At 45.8% G+C, this 15,550-nt stretch overlaps 1 protein-coding gene across 6 annotated transcripts in view; it reads right to left on the bottom strand.

Moving 5' to 3' along the window:
* The window catches only part of LOC137419062 (uncharacterized), a 65,135-nt gene that overhangs the window by 45,076 nt on the left and 4,509 nt on the right, over window positions 1-15,550 (bottom strand). The window contains exon 2 of one of the 6 annotated variants that reach the window (XM_078770629.1): window positions 851-951. The exons of the other annotated variants lie outside the window; for them this stretch is intronic. The gene's annotated coding sequence lies outside the window, so the exon portion shown is untranslated. The remainder of the gene's footprint in view (window positions 1-850; window positions 952-15,550) is intronic. 6 annotated transcript variants of the gene reach the window in all.

Genomic DNA, 15,550 nt, shown 5'->3' with positions numbered 1-15,550 from the left:
TTCAGGGGACAATGAATTCAAACTCCAAAATCCATCTTCTGCCAAACAGGCGAAAAAGGCTCCCATCAAGGTGATCACTCCAGCAATAGTGGCAACTCTTGACAGAGTAAATCTCTCAGATCGGCGTGCTATGTTTGTGGCCAGTGCTTTTACACAATCTCTTGGTCATACCATTGAAGACAAGCGCAAGCCAACAATAATAAATAATTTGAGTAATTGAAAATGGATAATTATCTGGGAATTGATGTATGAGGCTAAAAATTCTGTATCTTATTATTCATTAAAATTTGACAACATTTTGAGCAACCTCTAAATATTGTCCAATCAAGCTCAAATTTTCACCACAAACTACTTTCTACAATAGGAATAGGGGCTTGTGGAGAAATGAAAATCCAATCTTCAAATTTTTGGACCACCCTCCTGCCCAGATATGTAGACATAGATGGATGACTGTACCTGAGTTGCCGTATTGTTATGGTTTACACCAATCATAATACAAACAATTATTTTGCACAAATGTATCAGTAATATATGTGATGATACATTTTATTTAAAAAAATTGAAGTTGAAGATTTATGTAAAAAAAAAAAATACCCTTAGGACATAGACATACCAGAAGATATATATATATATATATATATATATATATATATATATATATATATATATATATATATATACACAAAGAATTAAGTTAAGCACCCCTACACAAAGAATTAAGTTAAGCACCCCCTAATATATATTCTTTGTGTATATGTATACATTGGCATATATTCTAAGGTATGTGAGATCAAATAATGATTGGTATGACATTAGCAATTATCCATTGATGAAATGCAGATGAGTGCACTCATCTGTGACGCCCATCGCTCGTGCAGCACGTGTTATCATCCACGTGGTCGTGATTGACGCAAAGATCGCTAGAGGTCTTCTCAGAACAATGACTGTACGCTAGAAAACATAAACGTCATCCACACTGTCCGTGATGGACCTATAGCTCCATACTTAAATTGAGGTGAAAATATGCCTAAAATTCCCAAAAAATTTCACCTTAAATTATTCAGAATAAAATATTGAAAACGGCATGATTGTTATGTTTTTATGTGACCATAATATCACTTCTCCAGAAAATATAGCAATATCATGGGTATATTACACTGTTTTGATGACAACAAGCTTGTAATGTGCGAGGTTGTAAAAAAACGGGGGGGGGGGGGGGGGTGCTTAACTTAATTCTTTGTGTATATATATATACACATACCAGAAGATATACATACCAGAAGAGAGATAGGTGCATACCAGAAGTTTGGAACGATTTCACAGAGGTTGGAGGGAGTAGTTCAGTGACAACACAGGATAAGACAGACACTGCACAGATATATATATATATATTGTTGCGAATATGGAATTTGGCCTCCATATCCGCTTGTAAATATTCCCCTATTTTCTCCAATACTCCCCAACTTTCCCTAATCCCCCATTCCCTAGTCCCATTGCATGTAAACAACAATCAGTAGAGCCGACCTTCCCCTTATTCCCCCATTAGATGTCGTGCCCAGGTCCACCGCACCACACGCAGACAACTTTCGGACATCTTGCTAGTTATTCTTAGTCTATGTCAGTTAAGGCCTCGTTTCCATTAATTATGACTCTTCGTTGCACCAGAATGTGATTATATGGCATCAGTAGTGAGTTTAGGACCTTTCCCATACCTCCTTCCATCTTCTTCCCCAACAATTACAACAACAACAGAGGAGATGGCGGCGGCGCGGGGGAGGATGCGTCCTCACACCGGCTCGATTAGCGCCATTGACCACGCGCTCAACGGGGTTACCACGGAGGGGCTGGCTGTCAGCTCCTCCTCAAGGGCGGAGCCTGGTAACCCCCCGCACCCAATCAGAAGGGCGGACCGATTCCATCTGGGGCGGCGCTAACGAGCCGAGGGCGTGTCACTCCCCGCCGGATATACGCGGCCCCGCGCCTGATGTGACGTCAGATGCGCCCCGCCTGAGAAAGAACGTTGCCTGCGATCGCTGAGAGGAAGAGAACCCGCCTGTGAAAGAACGTTACCTCCGAGCGCTGTGACCTCCCCGCATCTTTGGACCGGACCGAACCGTGTTGATTCTGCCCCGAGCCCAGGTGCACCTGGAGCCACCGATACCTGCCTTTCCCTGCCATCAACCCCCGTGTGAGTCAGCCGTTGTCCCGTTTACCTGTCGTCTGTCCGGGGTTAAGATAAGCCTGTGTCTAAGTGCCCATCTTTTCTGTGCTTTACCTCTAGCCCCTGTAATCTAACCTTTTCCGTACGAATATAATTGAGAATCGAAACATTAGTGTCTGTCATTATAATCCAGCCGTGTGTCTTCTTTTTCCTTATTGATCCAGCGTAGCGCGGCTCCGTCAACGTTCGAGTACAATCGGGTAATTTGTGCGGACACGACGGCCATTCCGCTCGGCCCACCTTAACATCAAAGTCGTGTCTAACAATATATATATATATATATATATATATATATATATATATATATATATATATATATATATATATATATATATTGTTGTAGGTGACGGGTCGCGCCTCCCGGCACGGCCGTCCCACGGGTGCAACGCCGGCTGGTTCGACACAGATCTCGGGTTACGAGCCTCTATCGCGATACCAAATTACACCTGTGCCTTGCCAGTTGGGGAGACACCCGTCGCTACAGGTTGGGTTTGTCAGAGACCGAGCGAAGTCTGCCGCAACCTGTAGCCAGCTTGGTTTTAATTACAAATCGAGCGGATTGCTCTTCAATGCGACACAGATGAATGCAGTGCGGCAACTTCCATACGAATCAACCAGATTTAATGGGGGAACATTAGGGTACACAAAACAAGCAAGGCGTTCATGATAACATTAAAATTCAACTATGAGTAATAACCCGCTCTTATCTAGGGAGCTATAATTAAGGGTTTCGCGGGGTGACCCTAACGAGATAAACCTTAGGCCTGGACAACATTCATACAAGACAGGGGGGTACTTGGTGGTGTTGATGGACGAGAGGTGAAGATGTGAAAAGGGCGAATGCAGCTCGTAACAAGCCGATGTCGCCGGATTCGAAGGCCCCGCTTGGGCCTGCAGTCTGCCAAATGGCGGCCCGCCCTCTTATCGGCCACGCATCAAGCGTCGCGAAAATGGCGGCCACCCGCTCTCCTTATCGGCCACGCGATCAGCACGATTTTCCGTTTCTCCCGCTCAACCACGCGCGGAGAGAGCTCTCCGGCGGGAACCCGCCGCGAAGGCCTGTCCACACGCCATCCGCGCATGCGTCTTTTTCCACCTCCTCCCTCGCCCGTGCTCAGCGACTACCTCGAAGCACCGCTTCCGGTTTTTGACGGCGCTTGTCGTTTTTGCCCGCTCAATCGCGCTTTCTCACGTCAATCCATTGCCTCGATCATGGCATTGCAACCGAGGCCGGTCTTATTGGAACTTGCACATTGTTTGATTGTCAAGATGTAATTAAAAGGGAACCGTCTCTTGTACACAACCAATGCACCACACAAAACAGCCTGCTACACCTTCCGACACAAAACTACCATCCCAGTACAGACGATCTATGGTAAACATACATCTAAGAGGGGACCTGAACTAATTCTATATTTAATAAACCACTAAGGGCCATTTCCGCAACACTACCCCCACCTTTCTCCCGAGGCTCTCCCGAGCCTCCACTAGGGGCAGCCCGCGGGAATGGCCCTGTCTAACGTACAGCACAAATCTCCCATTTACTCTAACCCACAACATTGCAAGCACTTAACTCCAAGAAGCAAAGTATCAGTAAGATTGGCATGTCCCTATCCTAGTGTGTCGGATCACTAATCTAACAAACACATCCACACTCTATGCACAATACTTAACATTCTAATTATGCATTTGCGCAGGAGGGCATTCAATGTTACTTTCAACACCAATATTCACATCGGAGCAAGACATTCAGAGTTTCAAAGCTTCTTGACGTGCTCACTCCTTCACGCCTCCTCCCGGCAGTGTTGTGTCTTCACCCCAGAGGGGTTTCCTTACTTCGTGGCCTTATTGGCCTCTCACCAGGTGAGTTCAGTCGGCCCAGTGGCCTAATCTCACAAAGAGTCCTTCGGCCCACTGAGCCCACAAGACGGCATGAATCTTCGGCTGCAACAGCCCGCAAAAGCACTTTGGCCTCCATGGCCCACAAAAATGCTTCGGCCCACATGGCACACAACCGAGCAGCAGCAGGCAACAAGCCCTGCCTTGGACAGCAGGTGGCACAGTTCTACCGATGGTAAGCAAATGCAGTCTGGAGGCATTCTTGAGGGTGCAAGTGGGGGTGATGACCTCAGCCCAGGCAAAATGAAGAGTACCCTTAACCTTCCTTGCCTGACTTATCTTGGTACGACTTGTTTTAGTATGGTCTTCTTAAAAAAGTCCTTTCACTTTTTAGCTGACAGGATGGTGTGCTTCTTAATCAATTGTTATCTGTGTGCTCATGACACACTGGTGGCTTCTCTGGCACTTGGAGAGGGCGACCGAACCTGGCCCTTGTTCACAACTTTCCCATCAACACGACTCGTACCAGGTGTCACACATGAATGGTGCGGAGGAGAGTTCATCGAACCTAACCTTTTACTTAAAGCTCTAACCAATGGCACAAACCCTGCCATTGCCACAATGATCCTAATGACCCATTTTTCCCAACCTGGCACACTGTTCCATTCTTTTAAACCTGGGCAAGGCCCTTATTTGTCTCTTTTTCTTCACTTGGTGGTGCCAGGCATAACTCATTGGCTGGGGAGTGTGACTACAACTAGGCCTCTTTGCCTGCTTCCAATAGGTGGTGAGGGACACCTAGCGACCTCGGGGTTCACCTGAGCGCGCCTCTGGCGCTCCTAAATAAGGGGTGGCTCTCTAGCCCCCACACTGTGCTCTCCAAGCACTCTAACCGGGTGGCTCTCTAGCCCCCGCACTGTGCTCTCTTAGCACTCTAAACCCTACTGTCTGGTGTCCCCTCCCGACTCACCAACTTCCAATACCATGTCACACTCCCAGCCAGTACCACCATACCTTGGCTGCACCTACCCCTAGCAGTCCGCCTGCACAATGGAACAGCAGCCAGAATCCACGTCAAATCCACTAAGTCCCCCTAACCTACACTCACTTGGTTAGGAGACTCCTACCAACAGGGTACATTGTTCGCACTCACTCTCCTCATTCACACAATCACGCCATTCATCCCAAACACCTTCGTCATTCATTCCACAGTGCCACACACCCAGTCCACAACACCATCCAACACCTTCCACTTTTTGCAGGGGTGTTTAACGCCCTGTCTGTCATGTCCCCACTATTTCTCTCACTTTTTTTTTTTTTTTTTTTTAAATAGTCACGCACATCCACTTGTGCCACTCTTGTCTCTTCTGTCAGTCTCTCAATTTGCAATCTCTCTCGATATTATTTTCAGTCAAGAATTCCCTTTTTTTTTTTTTTTTCTTTCCAATCTGGCCTGCTTCTGTGGCTCATTGGAAAAGGAGTGAGGGAAGGAATCCCTCATTACCCCTTACATGGCCCCGCCGCCTTTCCGCCACGGCTCATAAGGGTCACGTCTCAATTGGGGTCGTGGTCCACCCCCTCCTTTTCTCCAGGGTTCGCGGAAGTCAGGTAGACCCCACTTGGGGGAGCGGCCTCCCCCTCTTCTCTTTAATTCCCTGAAGACAGGTAAATCCCATTTAGCTAGCCGAACCCCTCGTGTCCTCAGAGAGGTCCGATGACCAAGGGACACCTGGCGGTGTCGTTGCTGGGCCCCTCTTGTTCGAAAATGGGTCCAGGGAGTATGTGACGCATGCCAACGCCGCCTGCTACGCATCTGCGCTCTACCTCGAAGTTCCTGTGAAGCTGAGGGAGAAATTACAATCCCCTTTCTAAAGCCTGCTCCTGGTGGAATTTCTATTTCCCCTTGCACCTCGAACCTATTTCCTACGTCACCACTCATTCCATGCTCCGCACTCACACACGTTTCGGCCTTGACAGCACACCCCGGTGCTGTAAACTGGACTATGGGCTCACAGCATTCATCCACAGGCATTCCATCCACACATTCAGGTGTCACGCATACGTGCACCCCATCGGACAGAGTCTCTTGATTAACATCAAATCCAATTGCGAACTTAAGCTCATCATCCGCACCATGTATGCAGATGCCCACGTACCTGCTTCGTTCCAAAGTCACATCGGTCCGGTCGCTCATCATTGGTTCGCCACACTCCTCTGGGGCTGTCAGCTTCACTTGCTGGACCTGCTCAAAATGTGTTTCATGAGTCAACAACCCCATATACTCCCTCCATGTCTCCATCACCAGGGTTTGCTCCAATTGTTGTTTCATTCGACGAGTGATGCCAATCAAGTCCTGCACCACTAACATTCCTCCCTGTGATGACGTCACACATCCCACATTATTGTGCTGCCCTACTTCCTGGCTCCATTTTCTTTCCCAGTTGAGTCGTTCTTCCTCTCTGAGCCTTTTTAGTTGTTCGTTACCTTTCCGGAGTCTTTCCATCTCTGCGGACTCCACCCTTGCTTTCTCCTTTAATTGGTCAATTTCCGATTCATATTCCTCTTGTTTCTTATGCCACCGTCCCTCTTGTGCTTCATTCTCCAACCTCGTCGTTTCTCTCAATTGATTGATTTCCTTTTCCTGCTTCATTCGTTGTTCTTTCATTATACGTTCATCCATCTCATTCTTTGACCTTGCTTTGGCTTCTGCCTGTTCGATCTGCACAGTGTAGTTCCTTTATAGTTGATCAATTTCAAATTCATATTCTTTTTGTTTCGTATCCCATCGTCTCTTTTGTTCTTCATTCTCCAATCTCGTCGTTTCTCTCAATTGATTGATTTCCTTCTCCTGCTTCATTCGTTGTTCTTTCATTACCCTTTCATCCATGTCATTCTTTAACCTGGCTTTGGCTTCCATCTGTTCAATCTGCACAGTGTGGTTCCTTAACGTTTCCTTCTCCGTCCTCTCTCTTTCCTCACTTAACATCCTCAGCTTGTTTTGTAATTCCCTTTCTTTGTTTTGGTGTTTCTGTAACTCCATCTCATTTTTTAGTCTTGCTTTACCTTCTATCTGCTCAATCTGCCCAGTGTGTTTCCTTAACATTTCACTCTCCATCCTCTCTTTTTCCTCACTTATCTCCTCTACTCTTTCGCATGCTTCCTCTCTCCTTTTGTCCATCCTCTTCCCGTATTCCTTGCTACTTTCCATTTGACGTGCCAGTTCATTTCCTCTGTACTCTGATTCCCGAAACTGGCTTGATTTCTCAGACAATTCTTCCTTCAGTTGTTCCAATTCCAAATCGTGTTCCTCTCTTTCCTTTTCCAAGTTCTCCCGATCCCGGGAGTTTCTGCTTTGTTCTTTCTCTATTCTCTTGTTCAGTTTGCTCTTCTCTTGTTCCATGTATTCCTCCCCTCTTTTTATCTTCTGTTCTAGGCTTTCCCTTGTCTGATCACCGGATCTTACCTTTTCCTTCAGTTGTTCCAACTCATGGGTACTCCCCTCTACTTTCCTCTTTTCTCCCTGTAGTACCTGGACTTTTTCCACCAATTGATTCCCTATGCCTTCCAATTCGAGAATCCGTGCTCGTTCCCATCTGGAATTTGTGTTGTCTCGCAATGCGCCGGCCAAGGCCATTTCCGTCCAGTGAATTCGTTCCTGTGCATCGACCAATTGTTGTGACTCCCTTTGCTCCTCATTTTCCTGAACCTCACTTGCCTGCTGTAGTGCCTCATGCAATTTCGTGTGTAACTCCCCAATATAATCCTCCTTACACTCCACCTGCTCCCAGGCATCCCCCAATCGTGCATGAAGCTCGTTAATGTACGCATTGTCGTCCTGCTTATTTTGCCATGACGCATGCTGTGACCACGTGGTTTGGATCGGTGGGTGGGAGCGTTTTCTTCGTGATGTGCGGCTCGTTGCACTCTTAATACCGATTCTCTCCCACCTCGTGTCACGCTGCTGAGCCGCGCAGCCATTTTGCGACTCCATCTTCCTTTATAAATTACGAAGTTTGACACCCAATCCACTCAAAATAAAAATGAAACCAAATTTGGAATTTGCGAGCGACGTGTTTTTTTTTCTTTTTTTTCTTTACGCGCCTCTCACAATCGATGTTCGGGGTGCGAAATGCACCCCAGGTCCAAATCCTGACTCCTGACACCAGTGTTGTAGGTGACGGGTCGCGCCTCCCGGCACGGCCGTCCCACGGGTGCAACGCCGGCTGGTTCGACACAGATCTCGGGTTACGCGCCTCTATCGTGATACCAAATTACACCTGTGCCTTGCCAGTTGGGGAGACACCCGTCGCTACAGGTTGGGTTTGTCAGAGACCGAGCGAAGTCTGCCGCAACCTGTAGCCAGCTTGGTTTTAATTACAAATCGAGCGGATTGCTCTTCAATGCGACACAGATGAATGCAGTGCGGCAACTTCCATACGAATCAACCAGATTTAATGGGGGAACATTAGGGTACACAAAACAAGCAAGGCGTTCATGATAACATTATAATTCAACTATGAGTAATAACCCGCTCTTATCTAGGGAGCTATAATTAAGGGTTTCGCGGGGTGACCCTAACGAGATAAACCTTAGGCCTGGACAACATTCATACAAGACAGGGGGGTACTTGGTGGTGTTGATGGACGAGAGGTGAAGATGTGAAAAGGGGGAATGCAGCTCGTAACAAGCCGATGTCGCCGGATTCGAAGGCCCCGCTTGGGCCTGCAGTCTGCCAAATGGCGGCCCGCCCTCTTATCGGCCACGCATCAAGCGTCGCGAAAATGGCGGCCACCCGCTCTCCTTATCGGCCACGCGATCAGCACGATTTTCCGTTTCTCCCGCTCAACCACGCGCGGAGAGAGCTCTCCGGCGGGAACCCGCCGCGAAGGCCTGTCCACACGCCATCCGCGCATGCATCTTTTTCCACCTCCTCCCTCGCCCGTGCTCAGCGACTACCTCGAAGCACCGCTTCCGGTTTTTGACGGCGCTTGTCGTTTTTGCCCGCTCAATCGCGCTTTCTCACGTCAATCCATTGCCTCGATCATGGCATTGCAACCGAGGCCGGTCTTAATGGAACTTGCACCTTGTTTGATTGTCAAGATGTAATTAAAAGGGAACCGTCTCTTGTACACCACCAATGCACCACACAAGACAGCCTGCTACACCTTCCGACACAAAACTACCATCCCAGTACAGACGATCTATGGTAAACATACATCTAAGAGGGGACCTGAACTAATTCTATATTTAATAAACCACTAAGGGCCATTTCCGCAACAATATATACATACATACATATATACATACATACATACACATATACATACATACATACACACATATATATATATATATATATATATATATATATATATATATATATATATATATATATATATATATATATATATATTGTCACGCAACCGCGATTAACACCACAGTTGCGGATGGCCAATTGCGAGGCTTTAACTCCCGAGGCGAGAACTCAATAGCGGATTCAAAATCAAACACTTAAACTAAAGTTAAACACGCGGAATGGCGGGACGGGACACAGCAAAGCTCCGCCGCCTTATCTATGAAAATCAAACACCCAGGAAACTGCGTTCAGGTATATACAGAAAATAATATAAAGATTTATTAACGGTTCCGAGAACAAAGAAATATGATGCTCTAAACCCCCTATATGGAGTAATCCCGCTCGACAGAGTTATTAAACAAACCACAGGGCAGACGACGAAATGAACAAGGAGGGTGTGTGTGTGTGGTGCGTTCTTAGCTCTGCTCGCTCGGGAGCGTGGCGTGGAGATCGTGCAGGCCTCGGATGGCTAGGCCCTGACACGTGGGCGGGAAGGGTCTCCCCGACGTGACTCGCTCACCGACCCCAGTCCTCTCACCCCGCAACTCTCAAACGCTCGCCCCGTCCGAAGGACCACGGTTCCTGGGGCTGTCGTCTCTGCCCGGCGCCTTGGAGATCGTGAGTGGTTGGCGATGGTACGCAAGAGGCCATGAATGGAATACGGCCACCAACGGGGCGAACCTCGGCACGACAGCCGCCAACGCAAGCACATGATCCAATCACAGGGAAGATGGAGGGAACGAAGGCAGGGAAGAACTAGAGGGGAAAAATGTCCAGTGCACTCTATCATGACTGAATCCTCTCAGCTCCCCCAAATGGCGTCTGCTCTGCCTCGTGTCCAACTCCGAACTCTTCTTCTTCTCCTTCGTGTCGTCACTTCCCTCCTGCACCGTCACGCCCTCTTGTGACGTCCATTCGTCCGCCCTTCCCCGTGATGACAAAAGATCCACCCCCTTCTCATCGTGTCTCAGCAGGGTGCGTTTCGGTCGGTGTTGTTCCATTGATGTGAAAGGGAAGGGAATTAATTAATGTAGGTGCGCTAGGGGCATGAATTCCTACTGTCTAGGTGCGATGCCAAAAGGGACATTGGATTGACCACAGGGGTGGGAAAACACACAAAGTTACCCTTATCGCCCAAACTACTTAGCACTTCCTGTCCCCGTACAGGAAATATATATACGCAATTATCCCGGCTTCCGCCTACACATACTAACTTAAAGGTACATAGTGGGTTCTAGCTATCGCGACATCCCGGAGCATTTTACCTACTCAGATCCATTCTGCTCTACATATTGCTCGACCAAATTCATAACAATATATATTTATTTATTTATATATATATATATATATATATATATATATATATATATATATATATATATATATATATATATATATATATATATATATATATATATATATATACAGTGAAACCTTGACTTACGAGTTTAATTCGTTCTGTGACTGAGCTCGTAACTCAATTTGCTCGTTTCTCAAATTAAATTTCCCCATTAAAATGCATTGAAATGCTATTAATCCGTTCCAGCCCGCCAAAAACCACACCAATTTTTTTTTAAATATACAGTATATATAAAAATATCTCGCGCTTTATATTTCACCTGTATGCAGCATACAAGTTGGCAGGATGGCCTGGACTGGAGGTACGCACACTTGACTCTAAACTGTCCAGCCTGGGTTTGAATCCCGACCCAGCTATAACCTGTCATGGGTGAATCACAGGCAGGGTGATTCATCAATGTGTGTACCGCTAAACTGGGCGCCCCGTTTGCGTCCCATTAGTTGTTGGATGTTAAGGATCTCACCATGTTTTCCACAAAGAGAAGGCGAGCTTTCGCCGGCACTCTGAACAAGTTGTGGCCTGGCATGCTCTTCTCCTCTGCCGTTATATACGTCCTCCTCGGCATCTTTTTCCAGAAGAGCCCTGTCTCGTCACAGTTGAAGATTTGCTGGGGGATGTATCGTTCAGCTTCTATCAGTTCGGCAAAAGTTATAATAAAATCTTCAGTCCCTGAAGATTTTCCTCATCCTCATCTCACACATGATGTTCTCGGTCACGGTATCTCCTGCGAGCTGCTTCTCCGTCAACCACACAAACAACAACTTCTCCATCTCTTCATGGATAGAGGTCCGGAGCTTTGAAATAATCGTAATGCCCTTGGCTGGCGTTATAGCCTTTATCGACTCCTTCTGCTTCAAAATCGTACATATCGTAGAAGTACTACGATCGTACTGCCTCGCCAAGTTAACAACACGCACACCTCGCTCATGTTTTTCGACGATTGCATGTTTTATATCCAAGCACATCATCCTCTTCTTCTTCTCAGTACTGCCCTTGGCACTCAATTTCTTAGGACCCATGGTTAAAACTAAGAAATTTTCCAAAATAACCAAAATGCGAAAACAAAGCAGCAGCGATATACGGCAGAGATGCTTGCACGGCAAGATAACCACGTGACCGGAACCCACTTGGTGGCGGGTGGCGTAAGCTCGTAACTCAGATCTCGGCTCGCATCTCAAAGCAATAAACCGCCCGAGCGACGGCTCGTATCTCGGAAAACTCATAAGTTGGTGCACTCGTAAGTCGAGGTTTCACTGTATGTGTATATATATATATACATACATATATATATATATATATATATATATATATATATATATATATACATATCTTCGCTCCGCTCACAACGCTCGCCTCACGACACGTCATTACAGAGGAAGGGGCTTGTTTTAGCTGAGGATAATGACTGTACCTGAGTTACTGTGTTATCATGACTTATGATTGTTTCAAGGCCATTTTTTCCCGCTAGAGCGGGGGTTAACCTTGCGGGCCCCATGACAATAATGGTTCCCTGTTTGAGGCAATGTTTTTTTATGGCCGGATGCCCTTCCTGACGCCAACCCTTAGTCGCCTCTTACGATGTGCAGGGGATACGGTGTACCGATTCGAAATCGGGGTACACACCTGGATCATTCATCCCAGCAAGCTGGTACTCAATTTGTCGACCTCGGAAGGATGACAGGCTGAGTCAACCCCCCGGTGTTAATTCAGCGATCGACTGGGATTAAAACTCAGGATCCTAAGATCCCAAGCCGGCACCCTAACCGTTAAGCCAACACCAGGCTGTCATCATGACTTACACCAATCGTAATCTATATTTCATTCTCCGTAGATGATTCTGTGTCTGTCGGTGATACGTCTGTCCAGGGGAGTGGCTACACCCAGTCTGGGAGGGGCTTCAAAAACAAATATCCACCATTTTGTTTACTCACATAGCTTTGAGGCCTCTTTTGTTAGGCCAGCGGTGTCTTGCTCTCTCTCACAGTTTTATTTCAACTCTAATTCGATATCTCATTTCATTTTTCACAGTCGCTAACATGGTTTTAGACTCAGTTTTAAAAAAAGCGAGAATAAAATTCGATGAAAGTTACCATTTATAGAACAAAATGCATTTTCAAAGGCCTGTAAAATAAAGGCCATTCATTGAATCACCCTCACGATTTAATCTCACTCAAATTCACCATCTGATTTCATTTTTATCGATGGTTTTAGACTATGTTTCAGCAATAATTGAAAAAATAAAGGCACACACAGGAATCGGGAAATTGCCGATATATATTAAATAATCATGGATTTTCATGCCTCGATATATATTACACCGTCCAAATGGCACAGACAGTAAATTGCCGAGATTAATGAAGAATTCATGGCGGACGTTTCCATCGTCACGATTAAATGTTTAACTTTATACGTAGTCAACAATGTGGGGAGAGGGGTGAAGCTTTGTTCACGTATCGCCACAAACGGCAAATTGCCTATTAAATAATCGCAGCTTTTCGCAGATCGATATGTCTTACACCGCCCAAGTAACAGAGACAGGAAATTGCCGAGAGATATTTCTTCATTCTTATTTGATAAGTTATGTGCACATACACTTTAAATAAGTTTATTTGAATTATTTAATTTTTAAAATGTCATTTACTTGCCATTTGATGATTACATGGCGACACTTCCTCTTCCTCTTGGGGATCGTGAAAATTCATGCGTTGTGTGAAAACTCCCATTCCCGAAATGAATGAGACGGTCGATGAACGTCAACGCAGACTTTTAAAAAGTCATTCACTAAAAATGTCAAGTGTGTTTGTGTGTGTGCGTGTGTATGTGTACATGTGTATGTGTATATGTGTATGTGTATATGTGTATATGTGTGTGTATGTGTATGGATGTGTATATATGTGTGTTGGTGTACATGTATGTACATGTGTGTGTATGTATATACGTGCAGTATATATGTGCAAAAGCTGTGCACAGAAAGAGCTGCAGATGGAGGAAATGTTGAGTTGGATCTTGGAGACGGCGTGAAGCTGGAAGGTGTGAAAACATTTTGCTACCTCTGAGACATGGTGAATGGAGAAGGTGGATCAGACTCGGCAACGGTTGCTCGAGTGAGATGTGCATGGAAGACGTTTCTGGAACTGAGTGGCGTGCTGATGAGGAGGGGAGTGTCGTTGAAGCTGAAAGGAAAGGTGTATGCTGCATGTGTGAGAATTGTTATGATTTATGGGAGCGAGACATGGGTAATGAATGTAGAGCAGCAATGAAGGCTGGAAAGGGTGGAAATGCGAATGGTTCAGTGGATGTGTGGAGTATCGTTGATAGAGAGGAAGACAAGTGATGAATTGGGAAAGATGATTGGAATAGAGCCTGTGATGGATGGTGTGAAGAGAAACAGGTTGAGATGGTTTTGTCATATGTTGAGGAAGGATGAAAGGGACTGGTTGAGAAGAGTGAGGGAAATGAATGTAGAAGGAAGTAGAGGATGGGGAAGACCGAGAAAGACTTGGCTAAAGATGGTGGAAGAAGAAATGTGGGCAAGGGGGTTAACAAGGAGAGATGCAGAAAATAGGACAAAATGGAGAAGATTGTCATGGGGCCCGCAAGGCTAACCCCCGCTCTTGCAGGGAAAATGGCCTTAAAATGCATGTTGTTGTTGTGTATATATATATATATATATATATATATATATATATATACGTGTGTGTGTGTGTGTGTGTGTGTGTGCGTGCATGTGTATATACGTGTGTGTGTGTGTGTGTGTGTGTGTGTGTGTGTGTGTGTGTGTGTGTGTGTGTGTGTGTGTGTGTGTGTGTGTGTGTGTGTGTGTGTGTGTGTGTGTGTGTGTGTGTGTGTGTGTGTGTGTGTGTAAATGTGTATACTGTGCATTCAGAAAGTATTCAGACCCCTTCACTTTTTTCACATTTTGTTATGTTGCAGCCTTTTGCTGAAATCGTTTAAATTCATTTTTTTCCCTTCATCAATCTACACTCAATACCCCATAATGACAAAGAGAAAACAGGATATTAGAAAGTTTTGCAAATTTATTAAAAAGAAAAAACTGAAATATCACATTGATATAAGTATTCAGACCCTTTGCTTTGACACTTGAAATTTATCTGAGGCACTTCCCATTTATCTTGATCATCTTTGAGATGTTTCTGCACCTTGATTGGAGTCCACCCGTGGTAAATTCAATTGATTGGACATGATTTGGAAAGGCGCACACCTGTCTATATAAGGTCTCACAGATGACAATGCAGATCAGAGCAAAAACCAAGCCATGAGGTCGAAGGAACTGTCTGCAGAGCTCAGAGACAGGATTGTGTCGAGGTACAGATCTGGGGAAGCCTACAAAAAAATTATGCTGCATTGAAGGTTCCCAAGAGCACAGTGGCCTCCATAATTCTTAAATGGAAGAAGTTTGGAACAACCAGGACTCTTCCTGGAGCTGGGCGCCCGGCCAAACTGAGCAATCGGGGGAGAAGGGCCTTGGTAAGAGAGGTGACCAAGAACCCGATGGTAACTCTGGCTGAGCTCCAGAGATCCTGTGTGGAGATCGGAGAAACTTCCAGAAGGACAACCATCACTGCAACACTCCTCCGATCTGGGCTTTTTGGCAGAGTGGCCAGACGGAAGCCAAACAGTTCCAATCTTGGTTTCATCAGGCCACAGAATCTTGTTTCTCACAGTCTGAGAGTCCTTTAGGTGCTTTTTTGCAAACTCCAAGCGGTCTTTCATGTGTACCTAACCTAACATGTGTATTCATGTGTACCATGAC

Source organism: Myxine glutinosa, chromosome 1, assembly GCF_964187855.1.
Source record: "Myxine glutinosa chromosome 1, kmMyxGlut1.1, whole genome shotgun sequence".
Classification (NCBI taxonomy): domain Eukaryota; kingdom Metazoa; phylum Chordata; class Myxini; order Myxiniformes; family Myxinidae; genus Myxine; species Myxine glutinosa.
This window is presented reverse-complemented; position numbering and strand designations above follow the sequence as displayed.